The sequence below is a fragment of the Phalaenopsis equestris genome, unplaced genomic scaffold (genome assembly GCF_001263595.1).
Source record: "Phalaenopsis equestris unplaced genomic scaffold, ASM126359v1 Scaffold198178, whole genome shotgun sequence".
NCBI lineage: Eukaryota > Viridiplantae > Streptophyta > Magnoliopsida > Asparagales > Orchidaceae > Phalaenopsis > Phalaenopsis equestris.
This window is the reverse complement of record NW_018218112.1, coordinates 19,347-37,982: the sequence shown is the minus strand read 5'-3', so window position 1 is coordinate 37,982 and position 18,636 is coordinate 19,347. Positions and strand designations below refer to the sequence as shown.

Here is an 18,636-nt window from a genome sequence, read left to right as displayed (position 1 = left end):
ATATATATATGCATACATGTGCCAGAAAACCTTGGCCTGTTGGTGGCAGGGTTACTGTAAGCCCCCTCAGGTCAAAGGTTCGATCCCACCGTGGCATGGGGCTATGGATTTTAGGCACATGGTGTGACGTTCATCATGGGGCCAAAAAGCGCATGAGAAATCGATATTTGAGTTTCTGCCAAATATTGATTTTCTTTTAAAAAATGAAAAATACATATTTATACATACATATTTATATAACTAGTTACCTGAAGGAGAGCTTCAAAATCTACTTCATTGCTTGTGTTTGGATTGGATTCATCCAAGATTGAAGTGATCTCTTCTTCTGTAAGTACTTCATTTGCTCCCTTTAGCTTAACCATGAAGGATGACAATTTGCTATGATCACCTTGTGATTTCCCCTTCAAATTTATAAACTAAACGCTCGATGCAAGAAAATAAACATTGCAAAAGATGAATAAATCATTTCATAAGTAATGAAGATTGTAGCCTTCAGATTACGTGAAATGGTTTTGGAGCACGGGATCGAAGAGATGATCTTGACATAACTCGTTCGACATAAGTCGACATTCTTTCTACCTATGTCCTCTTGATTGGGCAATTGCACCATAAATGGTATCTGGATATGTTTGGGGAAGATTATCCCAGATCGAGAAAAGCTTGCGGCTCTGGAACGAGGGACACAGAGGGAAATGGAGGCGTAACAGAGACCTCCATATGTAAAAATTGAGTTTCAAGACTTTACTGCGTAAATAAAAAAGTTCGGGGACCTCTGTATGTAAAAACCCCTAATAATAATAATAATAATAATACTAATAATAATAATCAAAGTAATACTGAAATGCCAAATTGCTCATCGTAATGCTCACATCTTGTATTTCCAACAATTATAAACTTTAAGATTTACATTAACTGTGATCATTTTAAAAAAAACTTGTCTCTATCAAATTCAGCATTTAATATTTTGTATGAAAATTTGGGCATTACCATTGGGTATTATCAAATATAGTCCATGAATTTTCATAAGTAGCTTTGCCACATCTATATCTTGGGTAGTGATGATATGCACCATCAACAATCTCGTCATTTATGATTTTTTTGAAACAAAATGTGTTGAATTTTTTGTAAAGTGCTAGATGTGAATTCAACACGAGGAAATGAACAGAAAAAAAACATCAAGGAAGTAATAGTTGGTTTACGAAATAAGATTAAATTAAGTACTTTAAAAAATAGACTAATACTAGAATGTCTTAAAATATTCAATTTATTAGTATTTGTCAAGATGTAGTGCTTGATGTTATATGGTTCCACCTTTGTAACATTAAATGCTTGAATGCCTTTGTAGGAAATCTTTTAGGATTTAGATTACAATGACGCTATCCCCGTATTTAAACTTTATGTACCTCAGACGCATAAGCAATGGTCTTTTAGTTGCCAAAATTAATAATCTTTTTTTCCCAAAAATCTTCATGCAATTTATACATGTACCATACAAATATTTGTTAAAATTCACTGGTGCTATACAAAATAAAATTCTGGACCAGATTTATAAGCTTGCTAGGCTAAAACCTTATTTAGCTCAAATGGACTCAATCCTTTTGTTAGAAATATTGTAGTTAAACTCAGCCAGAAAAGATATACTTGATGCACTTTTTCATCAAACATTGCAACATATCTTCCATGTTATTTGTCCATCAAGTTATTGGTGATAACATTTTGAATATTTTAGTGGAATTTCCATATTTTTAATATAGTTATCCAACATTAATTTATGAATTTCACATCTTTGTTAGACACAAAAAGTTTAAGTAAACCATGGAATTTAACCATTTAATTATAATATAATTTGGCTATGTGAAACACATCAATAGCTTCATTTCATGGAATGAAATATTCCATTTTAGAATATCGATTCACCACAGCAAAGTTGAGCCATATTTCTTAAAAGTTCATGCTAAATAAACGTCAATTCCAAGATTTCTAGAGTATAAAGATTCAAAGAGTTGTAGAGCCCAGAATTTTTTACATTATCTTTGGCCATTTAACATATTTAGTATTGCAAAGGAATTCATGATGTATCATTTCTTAAGCTTAATAGCATCTTTCCTTAATAATTGCTACCTTACAACACACCATAATGTAATTGTTGAACAAGAAAGTCACTCAAAGATAAATCGTAATTGTATAAACAACTTCCCGTAAAAGGAAAATCATTTTTAGTCATTAAGCTTTTGTTAAACAGAAATGAATCATCATTCAAGTCTTGGTATTATTAAAAGCCTATAGGATTCATACAGTCTTTCTTAATAGGAGCAAACATAATCTCATTAATTTTCTGTGTGTGTAAAATGACAATAACCTTAACAAATGCATCAACAAGCTTATTTCATCTCTAACATAGTTTTTATTACAAAATTGTATTCTTGCAAAAAATCAATCCATTGTAATTGTGCACCATAATTTTTTTGTGAATTTAAGTATGATTTTAAAGATGATAATTTGAATATTGCGTAGAATAAATATAGAGTACAAGGTATGTAATTTTTGTGATTTTGATGTTAATAATTATAATTCAATATTATTAGAAGGTAATTTGACACCTAAGTGTAGTATGTTTAAACATAGTAAACTTATTTTTTTAAGGAATAAGGATATCTGTAATGATATAACATTTAGACATAAAGCAGGATGTTTAAAAGTAGGCCCAAATAGATGAATGAATCTGACTGTCTGACATTAAAATGACAAAGATATTCAAGTTGATTGTTCCATAAATGAGAATTTTAAGATGAATGTACAACAATACTAGGAAGGAAAAGTTCAAGAATAATATTCAATATGAAAGATTGAAGTGATATTTGCTGATAAGCAGCTTGAAATCAAGACTTGAGTGGTTTGGAAATGTAAAATGAACATTAGAAAAAGTATCCATTAGACAAGTTTGTAAATTTGGTCCAAGAGATCATTTAGTAATGAAAAATGGTAAGACATAATGTTTCTTGGGTTGAAGATATTGAAACTGATTGTGAATAATATGCTTAATCTCTTAAATAGCACTTAATAGTAGCAAATTGAAAATGAGCATTCATAATGTCTGACTTAAAGTAGTTAGGATAAAACTGATGATGATGATTAATTTTCTCATCTATATTGCATTAAGTAGACACCGACCTCACTCTATTATCATTGATGCACTTCATAATTAATTTTTCCCACAATGACTTCTTAAAATCAAAGAAAGTCATCCAAACACCACTCAAGTCTGCAAGTAACAACTAATAACTCTGCTACAGTTACTAAACCTGATACTATTGTGGTTGAAGGAAAAAGGGAATCGGATCTTATCATAGTCAAACACGAAGGTAAAAGTATTGGAAAAATGGAAGTGTAAGTACCATGCAAAGGCATATATCAGACAATAAATTAGGACCACCTCACATATGGTTCGGCATATTTAAGGTCAACAACGCTCCCACATTGGAAAAAGCATAAACTTTTTAATCTTGTAGTTGTATATGCTGTAATGAATCCATTTTGCTCTCTTATTTGTCTGTCTGCTATTTATTATTATGATAGCTTTCCATGAATCTCTATTTATGATTATTGAGTATTTGCGATTAACATTTTGACGATCCTGTGAACTCTAGTTATCAGAAGATGACAAGCAATCCTATTTGTATGTGACAAATTAAATGAGGCGAAGAAAAGCTAAATTGAAGAAAAAATTAAATTTTTCATATGTGACAAAATTATATAATGGTTTTTTCAAAATGGTTCTAATAACAAGCAACATATGATCTTATACTTGGTGTGCATAAACAAGGAAAGGAAGCATATGCTTAAAAAATAATGTCCCTAGGACTCTTAATGCTTTATTTCTTTAATTAAAGCAAACATCATGATGCTGTTAAGGGCTTTATCAACTTTGTATTTGTTTGTAAACATTTATCTGCATCTTACAAATTTCTCCATGATCTTCCATGTTTTGTTCTTCTACAAAGCTTCCTTCACTTTAGGACTTTGCCTCATTTATCAATGGATAATACCTCAGTGCATATTTTATTGATTGAAATGATGATTATGCTCACAAAGAAATCTTTCTGAGGTGATTAAACCTTTTCAGATAACACAAGGTGAGATAAAGAATATAACGTTTATTTTGGTTCACTTAGATATATATATTTTTTTCTTTATAATGAAATTTGATGAGATCATTGTCTTCATTTTTAGGTTTTGTTTTGGGACTCAGTTGCTAAAAAAGTTGACTCATTATCTGGGTTTAGAGAAGAATCTTCTGCATGTATATTTTATCAAATTGGATCTTGACTCTTGAATACTATTGTTTATATGTCCAAATGCTAAGTGTCATGATTTAGCATTTCTGAGTTATGAGGATTGGAAACCGATTTAATCTTTGCACAAGCTCCTTTAGGAGACATCAGGACAATTTTATTATTAGTTAGGTGTGGGCGAAGAAGCCAGATCCTACAACAAGGTTCTCTATCCTTTCCACAATAGAACTCTTCCTTTGAAGATAAGATCTGCTTAAATAAATGTTTATTTTTTTTAAAGTGACATCAATAGAGATTAGAAACATAAGAGTATTTTGTTTTGTCAGGTGTATGGTGATATTTATGCCCCTTTCGGGCTGATGAGTAGCCCACAAATATATACTTTATTGTTTTGGGATCTATTTTCTTACTATAAACCTGACATATACGACACAACAAACAAATTCGCGTGTTGTTTATGATGTTCAATTTTGTGTGAAATTGAGAGTGCATTTCCATTGATTATTTGAACTCTATACTTTTAGTGGGCAGCCTTTTAACGATATACAGAGCTATAAGGATGGCTCATCCCAATTTGATTTTGGAACATTTCTGCTAGAAAAATATTGCTCTACTTCTAGCCTAGAAGCAACTGATATTTTATTTTTGTTGCCTTATTTATAAATACTTGTGAATTATTGCCCATTTTTAAAATACTGGTACAAAATATTGTTGAAGTAATCCTTGGCATTAGATTTAAGGTTTTTTTTAATTTTAATTTAAATTAGCTCTAAATCATATTAAAAAAGTGGAAAGGAAAATACTTAACATTTGATTTAGATCTAAGTGGAAAATCAATAAAATTTTAATGTAATTATCCTTGAAAGCAATTAAACCATCCAAAGTTAGACTAGAAATAATAGAGCGACTATGACAGTGTGAATCAAATAGGAGCAATATAACTTCTTTTTTTTACTTTGAGAAGGTGTGCAGGTAGTTAATTTTGATGATGAATGTGTCATGGTCTGTGGATCTTGATCCAAGAATCCACGATGATTATTTGAGGCTTTTGATCTGTTGGAAAGGACAAGCTTACATGAGAGTGCGAAGGAATGGACTAATCTGGAAATCTTTTACATCTCCAATATTCCCTTGATTAAATTCTTCTTGATACAAGCTTGCATTTAAATTTGTTTGGGTCATGTTTACATGAGCATGGCTTTTATTCTTTTGCTGTCCGTCACAATATCCCAATTTCTTGATGGCTATATTGAGTTTGTGAAGTAGCATGAATTGGGGTTTTCATGAGAATGTTGCCCTCTTCATGGATATAGAGTAAGAGTGATGTAAGAAAATTAATAGATTGAATGTCGTCTTGAACAGTGATGGAAGTGGAGGTTTTCAATGATAGCTGGGAATAAAATAGGAGGGAGATGAGGTGAGTATTGCTTGATCAAGTGGAGTATGCGATGAAGCCGAGATGGAGGAATATTTTGGTTTATATATCTGTGGTGAGAGCCGTGGAGAGTTATGGTGGTGATGGGGATAGTTTAGGACTTGTTTGGGAGTAAAACTAGAGAAGTGATGCCATGTAGAGATTAGGGAGATCACAAAATCCAAGTAGTGTCATTCTAGGATTTGAATGGATAGAGGGAATGCCAAGGGAATTGAGTTAAAAAAGCTAAACATACATTCCATGTTTTGCCAGCTAACTTCCCATGGCCATGAAAGTCGCCAACCATTTATGGAAGTCATGCACCGCGAAGTTACAAGGAGACAATGAAGTTTTGGATGTAATGACAACCAAACTGACTCTTTCATTCTTTCATTCCAAATATTTTTATGTAAAGGAGCCATCTGCAATAACAACAACAAAAAAATGTTGGAAAATTAGTGCAGCATTTAAATTTTCCTTAAGGGAAGTCAATTTTGCATTGCCCACATTATTTTCATGCAAACATAGTGGTTATCCAGAGGAGAGGTGGCAGACAATTCTTCTTGGTAATTGTAATGGAGGTGGTGGTTTCTTTGATGAAAGAGAAACTGGAAAGGAGAATTGGCATGGCTCCTCATTCTCATAAATGGCAAACCTACATCCACTAACTACTCAATTAATTTTTAAAATTTAAATTACAATAATAAAATTACAAAAAATTCATTAAAATGAATTGACAATTTACATGTTATAACTTTCATCTATCTATGCTTTTATGATGTGTTGAGGAGGCCATGCATCATTATTTTGCTTGAAAATGAGCCTTTGTACTCTATCAGTTTGTTGTTCAATTTCCAACTTTCTTTTATGGCATGTCATAGCTTTTTATAGTAACTACATTAATGGTTATCATTGTTATTTTGATACGGAGTTTAAAACAATTTTGCTTTCACATTTTCATTGATTGATGGTTGTTCTATACTTGCATTGTGATGAGGTGGGCGTAATTGGGTGCTCCACAAAACCCCCGCAATTGTGATGTCTGTACCTAACTGGTTCATATGTGGGGCCGGCTTGCTCTCTCAAGAGGGTTGGCTGCCTCCTGTCTAAAGGGGGACCCAATTCTAATTATCTAGGGCTTATATTTTTGACTCCCGTGTTTTTAGGTTTTCAGTTTTTGCATGAATTTGCTTAGGATAGTCGCCGGTGTCCGTTTCTTACTTCCAGGGTGGTATCCGAGGTTGCGGGGTGCTCCGGCTGTTTCTTGCCCCTAAGGTGATGATTTTTCTTTCCCAACTACTCCACATCCCTCTCACTTCACTGCCACGCATTCGTTTTTGCTGCAGCTGCCCAGATAGCAGCCTTTTGTTGTTCTTCCTGCAGTATCCCACTTTTCCTCGTTTACGCCGTCCCGGACAGCACCCCAGACAGCCACCCTTTCGCTGTCTTGTCATCCACTGCCCTCCCTCTTACCGCCGCAGCTCAGAATATCATTTCTCCTATTGTTTGGCCTCTATCCAGTCTCTCAACCTTGCTGCCACAGCCTAGAACAGTCTGCCTTCTAGCCGTTCCGACAGTTTCTTTCCTCCCCTTTGCTATCATCGCTGCCCCCTTGCTGCCACCCTACCTTCCAGCCCATCAACGACCCTTTGGCACCTCTCTATAGGTTTGAACCCTTGCCGATCACCACCACCACCTCAAGATCCACCCTAGTTTGAGTAGGTGTTGTCATTTGTAGCCATTGTTTATTTCAGCGCATCGTGTTTGTTGCCATTTCCTATTTCTGTTTGTGTGGTTGTAATCTCTTATTTTCAAATCAACATTATTATTTTTCTTTCCTATTATTGTTTAGGTTAATCATGTATCATTTGATATCAGAACTAGCTTAACCCTATCTTATGATTTATAGTATCCACCTATACTCAACCCAATCCCCACTTAAAATTTTTCTTTCCCACCCTACACCCTAAACCCTAAACCCTATTTTAGGAAACATTAAAATTGGAAAGAAATAATATTAAATTTCAGAATCAGAGGCAAAACTTTTAAAATAGGGAAGGAAACAAAATCAAATTTCAGATTTAATGCAAAGGTTTTAAAATTAGAGGGAGAATAAAATCAGATTTTGAATTTTAGGAAAGATTATATAATTAGGAAAGGTTTATGGAGGTAAGAAAGGAAATAAAGAAAAAGGCCGAGCCCTGCGTTAGGGGCATAATGTTGGCTGCTGGAAGGACTGGTTGTAGGCTATTAGTAGAATTAGAGCAGGAACATAACAAATGAAGGCTGCTAATAAAATTGCTGTTATTGGATGAGTTGAGGCTTCTCGAAGGATATAGAAATAATGAAGGAAAAGGGGGTATCAACAACAAAGAAGGTTGTGCTTAAATGGAATATCTTGAATAATGAAGGTTATGGTAGATACTTAAGAATACATGCCCTAGGGTTATGTGAATGTAAAAATATTTTAGAGAATTATATGATCTCACTTGATTCTAATTATAATTTGATGCATAATAAACAACAGTCTCTAATCACGTGAAGTCAAAGGTATAGAAATTTTGCTTAATCACAAGAAGCTTAAGGATGTCCTAAATTAATTATTAGTTTAATATTTATTGTTACAACTAGTCATGAGGAGTCAAAAGGTATAGAAAAATTTGTTTAATCACAGGAAACATAAAGATATCCTAATTTAATTATTAGTTTAATTTTTATTGCTACAATTTTATGTTATTATGCAATTACTATGTTTAGATTTATATACATGTGACACTATTCTTATTTATTTATTTATCTAACACGTAAACTTCTATTTTTATATTTATAGCATTTTAGTGTTATAAACCTATGCATAAGAAGTTGTATTTCAATTTTAGAAAATAACTAATAATGTTATTTTTGATGTGATATTAAAGATTTGAGTGCTATGCATGTAAATATGAAAAATTTAGGTGTTTGATATTTAAATACATGAGAAATATGTGGTATGTATGTAAATGCCCTTTAATTTTATCGATGCATATGAAAAATTTGAAAATTTTAATTAGATTAGAGTTTAAATTCTCAAGATGTGAGAGAAATTAGTTTTTATCATGAGAGGAGTTATTAATTAATTGCATGAATCATGTTTAATTAATTTAATAATTTATTTAGGGTTTCCAATGTTTAATGAGTTGGCTCCCCATTTTCGTCTCGAAAGGAGAGGCCACCTCCACGCCCTTTCTCTTCCCTCTCTATCTCCATTTTCTTTTCTTATTTGTAAAAGGACAAAAAAATTAATTTCATCCAAGATTTGGAGGCTTGATGACCAGCCCCACGAGTGGAGATTTGATGATCTTCCACCACCCTATTGCTCTGATGAATGATAGGTTTTTTTTGTTGCACTTTTATTCATATTTGCTATTGAAATCAATCTTTGTTGTGAGAATTCTCCTTTTTCTCTTTGTATTTCTAATTCTTCTCCCTAACTTTTCTCCAGTTCCCAAACCAAAATCCAATATTAGTGGTGGACCAAGGTTAGGAATGAATCTGTCCTATTTCTGTTAAGTCTGATTTTTTGTCAACCTAAACACTTTGAAAACTAGTAAAAGGCTCCAATATTAATCTAGACACCTTTTTTTTATCATTAATAAGAGTTTTTTTTTTATCAAGCGCTAACTTTCTCCACTAAAGTCTAACGCATACACAAAACCTATTTCTATATTAGGGACTTTTTTTTGCATGATTTAGTCTCCAAATAAAATCTAGTACAAAAAAGAACTAACAGATTCTTGAAACTTTCTAGAATAAGCATCCCAATCTAGGATTCTGAATTAGTATCGAGCCCTGAATTTACATATATTCTTACGTAATAGGCTTAAATTTAGGTCTAGGGCTTTATATTTTTTAGCTTCATCTTGTACGAACGACTTACAACTTAAGTTTTTCCATTAATTCTTGCACATAAATCCTAATCTTTTGCTACCACGCTTTCCTTGACATTCTTTGAAGCTTGCTGACTCAAAATACTCTATCACTCCAAGGCAAGTTTTAGGATCTCCATCACAATCAATACACGGCCCTACACAAGCTGTACGTGGAGAAGGGAACATACAAAAAATGTAAACATATAATTGAAAAATAACGCTCATTGAATAATTTTACGATTCAAGAATTAATTTTGAATTTTTTTCCATATGGAGCTACTGCCATAAATCACATTTTTAGACGGTTTTAAATTCCTGCTCCTGTTTAAATTGTTTCTTTCCATTAGAATTTTAGTCCAATATTGGATAACAGGCACACCTCCCAACAATAGAGTTTCTTTTGCATTTTTTATCTTGGACTTGGAAACCAAATAGTTGGTAATATGTGTCTATATATACATTATACAGATGAAGAATGGAGCCTGCAATCAAGAGTCATTTTCTTTAATGAGATGATCCACCGCACACTCAAGTAATGTACCTCAAAGGTTGGTTGTGAGATTTTACTTTAATTACTTCAACACGAAGTAGGCACCATCACTTTAGATATGCCTTTTTCAGTGATAAAAACGGGCAAAAAAATTAAAAAAAAAAAAAAAATTTTAAAAATACATAACACTTAATTCTACACCTAAATTTTTTTTTGCATATATGTCACTTTACCAATGCATGAAAAGGTGTAGTTCACTTTTGAAAAGTCAAAATAGTGATATTTTGGTGAGATATGAAAATTTAGGTGGTATAAAGGTACAAAGGTAGAGTTTACGTGTTAGATATGTAACTGCATAGGAATTGGGTGGAATGTATGTAAATGCCCCCAGAAAAACCTGATGTCATTATTTAGCAGGACTAATTTTCAATTCATGGGAATTTTTTTACATGTATGAGTTGCTCCCCGCATCTTGAATCTAGCGGTTCAAGTTGGCTTTAAACTGATTAGCAAAGGCACTAGGAAAATTAGAGAATCAGTCTTGTTCATTAAGTCAAGTAGTTGCTTATTGAAGTGGTAAATTGCAAGGCAACTTGGGGTTTTCTACCTCGAAAGGATTATGTGTTGATTCCAACAAGCGGGAAATCTTGAAAATGGAGTTAACTCAAATCACAATAAGAAAAATAAATATTATTACTAAAAACAAATAGATGGTTAGAAGCAACACACTTGAAAGGAAAAATACGACAACTAGACACCCAAAAATCTGAAATAGCAATAACAACGACATAAGCACTACTCAACTAGGGTGGATCTCGAGAGGTGGTGGTGACCGTTATGGGATTGGAAGGTGGTGGCAAGGTCGGGAAGGTGCCTGGCTGTTGGGAAATCGTGGAAAGGCAACGTTAGCTTGCTGTCCTGTGCGGCAGCATGCAAGGAATTGCTGCAACAGGCTGGAACCGGCAAGAATAAGCTGCCCAGGGATGCTAGAAAGAGGGAGGACAACTGTGTGATGGCTTACTGGGGGTGGCGGCAAGTTCGAGAGAGGAGAAGGTGGCTGGGAAGGTGAAATACTGCAGGAAATAGTGATTACCTGCAGTTCTGGATGACGGCAACAAAGGAAGTAGGTTGGAAGCGATGCGAGGAGGTTGGGATAGGGTGGAGGGCGTGTGCGTGGGGTGGCAGTAAGGTTGGGAGGTGAGAGAGGTTGCTGGAAATGGAGGGACGGCAGGAAACAATAGTAAAAGTTGCTCTTGCTGGTGGCTGCAGCGAGATACAGTGACTAGGAGCATCATGGGGAGGTTAGGGAAGGGAATAGAGAATATAATCATCACGTTGGGAGAGAGATACCGCCAAAGCACCACCCAAAATATTCAATACAACCCTTGATGGAGAAGACGACGCCACTCCTAAACAAAGTCATGCCAAAAACTGCAATCCAAACTCTAATACAACATATGTATTGGAAATGACTAAAAGTAAATGAAATGAGGAAACTTGCTAAAATTTGAAAGAAATTGAACGATTGTCGTTCGGTTCGGTTGTGTGCTTCTTGCTTGACCCCGGAGCTGCCAAGCTCTTGGCCGCAAGAAAATCCTGCGTACGGCTTTTGAAGCTCTGCGTCAGTCTCCCGAGGTTGAGGGAGCTTTGACCTCATTTGTCAATGCTTCTAACTTCTCGTGATATGATATAAGGTCGACCTAGTTGAAAATAGAAGAAATGATGTAATCTCTCTATAAGTTGTTCTGCAGGTATTGTCATTAAAAAACACATCCTGATAGAATAAGTATCAATTATATTTTGGCGCAACCTGAGCTGGAGATTTATATTGCTGTAGATTTTCATAAATTAAGTCTTATGCCCTAAGATTTTTAATTTGCATCTTCCACTCCTTGCACTCGATAGGGCACATTCGAAAATCAAATTTGTCTGGAGGAACAAACTATGGATGAAATCTGGCACATCAGGCCTCTATCAATGACAACCGCTCAGAAGAACCCTCTTTTTTTCTGAAAGGACATAGATCCCATTGTAGGGTGTTCTTTCCCCACAAAAATTCTAAGGCAATTTTCAATGTTGTAGTCCATACATCTTGTTTGATCTATCAGTGGGTATACTCCTAAACTGATTCTAATACCCAAATGACTTCATATAGTCTTCAAGAAGTGGTGCAAAAGAGTCTTATTATTAACATGTTGGTCCTCCCTCTGTAGGGGCAACACTGGAAGTTGACTATATATCAGAAAAGTTTGAAATTCTCTTATTTAAGATTTTCATGTGTCTGGTATTCGTTTCTTGAATTTAAAACTATCGTGGACCACCAATATTAATTTTATTAGTCTCCAATCAGCTCAGTTGAACTACATGCATTTCTCTCTCATAAGTTGGAATCTGATATTACTCCTTTGTGTCACCACATTCTTTAGTGTTTATTGTGTCATTGCCCATGCTCCCTGCTGAGTGAAATAGATCATTCCTCGGGTTTTGCAATCTGATTCCATGTGTCCAAATCCGCGGCACTTGAAACACTTTCTGGTTGGGACAGATTTGAGAATATAGATTGGTTGCACCTATTCTCTACTCTGTACTAGTGTCTCCTCAGGCGGGGTCAACTTGATTTTCTCTTGGATGTGCTCTGACTGAAAGATCCTTGAGTTGAATTTTATTTGTAAGATATCGCAGTTCCCTGGTGACTTTGGCTCTCCACTTTTGAAGCTAATATCGGAATATCTTGTCTGTAAGGAACTAATAGGTACTTGCGTTGCATCTCTAATTTCATCTTGGATTATTTAGTGACCTTATCTTTTCCCTCACATTGGCGTAGGTGCTTCAAAATTTCTCACCGAAACAATGCATTCTGCTTTTAACTTTGCTCGTGAGTAGCTTTACTCTTTTATCCGATGAGATGTTCTGGTACTTAAAGAATAGTTCTATGGTTTGGAGCCACTCGACGAAATAGTCCAAATCCAAGTATCCAAGTGGTCGTTAAAATATGGTTGTTCTACCTTTACTTCCAAATCCAGGTTTATCTGATATTTCATGCCAAATTTTCTAGATAGTGGTCTTTCATCTTTGGCCCTCTGAATGGTCTCTTTTTCTATGGGAAAGAAAATGTTTGGGTTGTCGGTTTGAGAAATTAGCGAAGAGAACAGTTTTGGGTGAAGATAGGTTGAGTATTGGTGGATGCTAGAAACCTTAACTTAGGATTAAAGTTAGACTAGCTCTGATACCAAATGATACCGAAGTTAATCCAAACCACAATAGAAAAATTAAATATTATTACTGAAATTAAATATACGGTTACGACCAAAACACTTGAAATGAAAAATACAACTAGACACCCAAAAATTTGAAATAGCAACAACAATGACATAGACACAGAAATATAAATGTACATGGCTTATGAAGATGATCCCCTATGGGATTACGAGGAAGATGATGCTGAAAATTGCATAACTATATGCAAAGTTGAAGAATATGATGATGATGAACCAGTTTGGGATCCATCTCCAAGTGAGCAAGGAAATGAAGATGAAGATTCTTTTTCATTATTTATGTATATAAATAATCTTAATAATGAATAAAGTTCATTCATGAAAGGTGGAGATGATGTCGTTAATTTTTGCAATTTTGAAACTGATCTTCAAGATCTTCCTATTGAAACATCACTTGAAATGTTTGAGCCAACTCCCTTTGAATCAACTCCAGCGTCACAACCTGAACTTTTATCTATTCCTGGATCATTCTCTAAACCCGAGATGATCTATCCAAATATAGAAGATCAACTTGCAGAGTTGGATTACCCGCGTCTTAGGCGAGGTTGGGACAGGGTGGAGAGTGGGTTTGTGGGGCGGGGGGCGGGCAGCAAGGCTGGGAAGCGAGAGAGGTGGCTGGAAATGGAGGAATTGCATGAAACAACAACAAAATCTGCTGTTGTGGGCGGCTGCAGTGTGATATGATGACTGGGAGCGACGTGGGAAGGATGTGAAAGTGTATAGGGAAGATAATCGCCACATTGGGAGAGAGATACAACCGAAGCACCACCCAAACCCATGGATACAGCTCTCGAAGAGAGAAGATGGATGCCAGATGCTGTCCTAATCAAAGTCATGCCAAAAATAACAATCCTGACCCTATTACAATAAGATAATCGCCACATTGGGAGAGAGATACAACCGACGCACCACCCAAACCCTTGGATACAACTCTCGAAGGGAGAAGATGGATGCCAGATGCTGTCCTAAACAAAGTCATGCCAAAAATAACAATCCTGACCCTAATACAACACATATATAGGAAATGACTAAAAAGAAAGGAAAGGAAAAGAAGAAACTTGCTAAAAATTGAAAAGAAATCAAAAGATTGCCGTTTGGTTCGGCTCTACGCCTATCTCGCGAGCTTGGAGCCGCATCGGGTCTTCCTTCATGGGAAAAATCATTGTGCCGCTTTTGCCGCCCTAGTCAACTTCACATACAAAATGTGGGATTCTGGTTTCAATTTTAAGGCTATTTTCCGTTATCAAGCATATAACTTCTTAAAGTATGCCTATTTGATTAACTGAGGACATTATGGTGGCTCAGTTGTCTCATTTTTGTCATAACTAGATTTAATTTTTGAGCTGAATTTTTTTTTAGTTTTGAGGTTAATTGCCTAGTTGGTTTAGCTGTCTGATTTGTTCTACATGCTGACATGTAGAACAGTGAATTTACTAGTTTGAGAATTAAGCAGTCATTGAATTTTGCAAGTTTTACGATTCTTGTTTTTAAATTTTTATTTTTCAGCAGAGTCTATCATTTTTCTTAAAGGTTTGAATTGATGCCCTATGTTATGAATTATAATGGTTAACTTTGTTATGCCTTTGTCCTTGGGGAAGTTGGGTCAACTGAAATCGAACTTTTTATTTTCTCTCTATAATTGAACTGGTTTGAATGCATGTCAAGCTTTATTGAGATTGCTGGTAATTGGACGGATCTATTTTGAAAAAAGCCTTTTTTTATCTTGGTTTGATTGCAATCCATCTGAAATCTTTGATTTTGAGCTGGTACAAGATCGAAATTTAACTCATTCATTACTAGAATTAATAATTACATTATTAAAGATAATTAATTAATTAATCACAATTAGGCTTAATAAGCATATTGAGCAAATTTAAATATATATATGTGAAATACTGAAATATTAAATATGATAAAATGTTATTTAATCTAGAAAATAATGATATGCTAATGAAGCACATAATTTCTGTTGAATTGATAAATGGTATTAAGCATACTTCTCAAACAAAGAGTATATTTACTAAAATTTTAAATAATAAATATGCATTATTAAATAAAATAAGATTTTGTATTATGTAATTAAAGGCATATTGATATGATATAAGTTTCATTATTGTGTGCCCTATAATGCCTTATCTTAACTATATTTTCCATGGTACTTTTCATGTCTTGTAGAACCTAGAGTATTAATATTGTAGGAGTAAAGTGTTAAAATAGTCCCCAACTTCTTACATAGGGTCATTTTAGTCCCAGAGTCTATAAAAGTATTAATTTAGTCCCAAGCGACTATTTTGGCAATTCTCTCAATATTTTAGTGAATAGATTAATCACTAAGATCAAATTCAACTTCTGTTTCATGTGAGTGAACTTGATTATTTTCAAATTCTTAATTATCCTCTTAATTTAATTTATATCTGCAATCACATATAAAATTCCTATTGATGTGGGTGAAATTGATTCATTTTTAAATTATTAATTATCTTATCAATTTGATTTAAATCACCAATCATTTAATTTTTCTTGTTGAATAATTAGGCAATTTCGTTTGCATAGTTATCAAAATCACATCCCTTTGATGATTTATTAATTGAATATATTGATCCCCACGTCTAATTGACATTTTGATATAACTGTAGGCCTTAATATCAAATCTAATGCAAGATGTCTTAGGGTTTTGGATTTCATGATACAAAAATAGAGTAGAAGGCGCAAATTATGCACAATAGGTCAAAATTGTAGTCCACAAACTCTTAATTTAAACAAAATTTCATCTCTTTTGATAAAAAACTAAAAAAATGCTTAAAATCTATGCCAAACTGTATTTTTTAGATCACCCAAGTAAAACTTGCAGGCATAAATTTTGAATCAATAAAACTACATGTCAATCTAAAACTTGCTATCCAAAAATTATAATTGTAATCGTATCCGACAAATGTCAATCATGATTGCAAATCTACCATAGAAATATGTAGAGACAAAATAACAAAGAAGACATCAAATTAGAGATCCAAATCTCACATTTGTATAAGGAGATGGCTTCATTTTCATTAATTTGAGAGGAAAGTAAATAATTTCATTAATCAATTTTTGTATAAATGATTCAAAAGTCACATATTTATAATTACAAAAGCTCACTTCTCATAACTCTGATTATCAGCTATAGTACCAACATTGAAAACAATGATTTCAACAATTCCCAACACGGTTCCACAATCCCAAATTAGCAAATCAGATATCCTGGGCTTCAACAAACTTGTTAACGATGACTAAAGCAGAAAAATCCATCACCCGCATTTCAAAAAAGTTGAGAGAAACGAGTCAACGATTCTTAGATATGCCTCCAGTTATAATAGAAAATTAATGATTTTAGGAGCCCAAATTCATAACATGAGTCAATAAAAAAAATGAAATACAATAAACTAAAATACCACCAAAACTCAAAATGTCAATTTGTTTGGCTCAACACTCACATTCTGTGTCCGATGGCTATGAACTTTGAGAATTACATCATTTTATGACTCCCTCATCTTGCTTTTAGGATCCTTTGGATGACTTGCAAGAATAATTTTGTGTCATTAGACGAATGTTATGCATCTTTGTTATGAGAAAACTTGCATTTTGAAGCTATGATAGGGCCGAAGTGTTCAATATCTTTCTTATCGTAATGCTGTGAAAATTTCACCTTTTGATGAAAGGCAAAAGTAATAATTATGTTTTAAAGTAAGATTAGTGTACTAATTTGCATTTTAGCTGGTAGTTTTATGGAAGGTCGTAGAGAAATTTCTTATACCAAAGCCAAAGGGTCAGCTATCTATGGAGAATAAATCTTCAACACCAACAGGAATGAAGTGGTCCTTTTCCCCTGGCACAAATCAGATATCCTCGGCTTCAACAAACATGTTAATGATGACTAAAGCAGAAAAATCCATCACCCGCATGTCAAAAAAAATTGAGATGAATGAGTCAACGATTCTTAGGTATGCCTCCAGTTATAATAGACAATAAATGATTTTAATAGCCCAAATACATAACATGAGTCAATAAAAAAAAATGAAATACAATAAACTAAAATACCACCAAAACTCAAAATGTCAATTTGTTTCGCTCAAGGCTCACATTCTGTGTCCGATGACTATAAACTTTGAGCATTACATCATTGTATGACTCCCTCATCTTGCCTTTAGGATCCTTTGGATGAATTTCAAGAATAAGTTTGTGTCATTAGACGAATTTTATGCATCTTTGTTATGAGAAAACTTGCATTTTGAAGCTATGGTAGGGCCGAAGTGTTCAATATCTTTCTTATCGTAATGCCATGACAATTTTACCTTTTGATGAAAGGCAAAAGTACTAATTATGTTTTGAAGTAAGATTAGTGTACTAATTTGCGTTTTTAGCTGGCAGTTTTATGGAAGTTGGTAGAGAAAGTTCTTATACCAAAGCCTAAGGGTCAGCTATCTATGGAGAATAAATCTACAACACCACCAGGAATGAAGTGGTCCTTTTCCCCTGGCACAAATCTCCCAATGGGCAATATTTTCAAGATTGAATGGGACTCCAAGCAAAAGCTCAATGAATTTGTCAAAGAACTCAGGACATTTAGAAGTGTTGACTTATCAGGTAGGCAAATTAATTAATGTTTTTTTTTATTATTTTTTGATACATGAATTTCTATTCTATTTTTTTCCATCTTTTTGTTGAAATTGCAAAACTTGCTCTTCCAAATGATTGCACTTATATGTGTCTCTCCCAGTTTTAGACTATCCATGTTAGTCAGAGAATAACTGTGACATTATCCAACATTGATTCGAAACTACCGGTTGTCATGAACAGCTTTTGTATCCAATAAGCTATTGCATGCCTATGGATAGAAATCATCTTCTTTCATGTACTTAGCCTCAACAATTTCGTTATCAAGTGTGATTCCATCATGATATTCATTAACAATGGTAAAACCAAAACTTATAATGAAGGGTGCAAAACAATAATAAAAAAAATAAAATAAAAGGTGGTGATTATTTCTGTTAAACTTCAAGCTCTATAAAATGTTTAAATTTTATAAGATTCTTGAATCAAATTTTTAATTAATGTAAACTATTTTTAAGTATTTAATTTTATGAGGATTTTATGAGGGTGATTGCTTTATTTTATTATATGATATTAAAGGGTTTAGTTAAAATCTTAGGGTAGCTAGTGCCTCACACAACCATCCCCCGGTTCCACTATAGCTCATAATCATTATGGCTGGGGACAAGCT

The 18,636-nt window shown here is 33.9% G+C and overlaps 1 long non-coding RNA gene across 1 annotated transcript; it reads left to right on the top strand.

Annotated features, from left to right (window-relative positions):
* Positions 1–8,984: 8,984 nt before the first annotated feature.
* On the top strand, positions 8,985–17,994 carry LOC110035562. The gene is made up of 3 exons (XR_002295154.1): positions 8,985–9,077; positions 10,083–10,162; positions 17,784–17,994. It is a non-coding gene; the product is annotated as an uncharacterized LOC110035562 (long non-coding RNA).
* The last annotated feature ends 642 nt before the right edge of the window (positions 17,995–18,636 follow it).